Raw genomic sequence first — 998 nt, forward strand, 5'->3', positions numbered from 1 at the left:
TTCTAAATTCAACTTCTAAATGCACTTCTAAACTCAATTTTCCACAACGAGGCTGTTGGGAACACTTCTAAATCCACGGTTAGCTTCACGTTTTACAAATGCAGCTATATCACAGACATGTTTGTATATGCATACTTATAAATGCATGTAATGAAAGCGGGGGACAACCCCTGCAACCCTTGCTCCGTTTGTTCAGTAGAAATGGATTTCGCATTTCATCGCTGCCCAATGCGCAGCAAAAGCGCATCGAGCATTTTGTTTTCAATAATTTGTAGCGATACCCACATGAGCATGCTAGAGTGAGGTTTGATGCATCTCTCCACCTGCTAAACAGTAGACGGCAAACTGGGTGTCTGTGGCCCCACATTTCAAGTCATCCTTTCTCTGAACCAAAGTTTCTTGCCTCCCATAACCATTAGCATGTCGCTTATGGTAATTGAGTGGACTTTCCGGATTGCCACTTCCTCCTCATTTGTCAACTCACAGATTCTTGTTTTGTTGTACGTGGGATACAATATAGTGATTTTGAGAAATAGAAAGGGAGAGAGCGATTGACAGTGGAAATGTGAGCTAGTGAAATGGGACGTGTATACCAGAGACCAGTGGTGGGAGTTCAGGGTTGCAGGTCATTTTGCCTTGTACGGCCTACTCTCCTGTACCCCTGACTAACTGACTCCTCTCCATGATCTCCAATCATCTTACACCATACACTCAAACACATAGGATATGATATGATATGGCATTTATAACACACCTATACACAAGTGTTTCAAGGCGCGACAACGCAAGGGAGGGGGAACAAAGGGAAGACAGAACAACAATCCTATTAGGCCAGGTGTCATTCAGATCGTGCAAGTGCAGTGGGAGGGGAAAGGGAAAAGTGCATGGGGAAGGGAGAGGAGAAAGTGCAGTACATGGGATAGTAGATAATAAGATAATAAAAACAGCCACAGGTAAGTGCAGACATAAGTGCTGGTAGGGGGACTGTAGGGCTACAG

Source organism: Ambystoma mexicanum (genome assembly GCF_040938575.1).
Source record: "Ambystoma mexicanum isolate Mex_15411 chromosome 12 unlocalized genomic scaffold, UKY_AmexF1_1 Mex_chr12_unloc.2, whole genome shotgun sequence".
In the NCBI taxonomy this organism is placed as follows: domain Eukaryota; kingdom Metazoa; phylum Chordata; class Amphibia; order Caudata; family Ambystomatidae; genus Ambystoma; species Ambystoma mexicanum.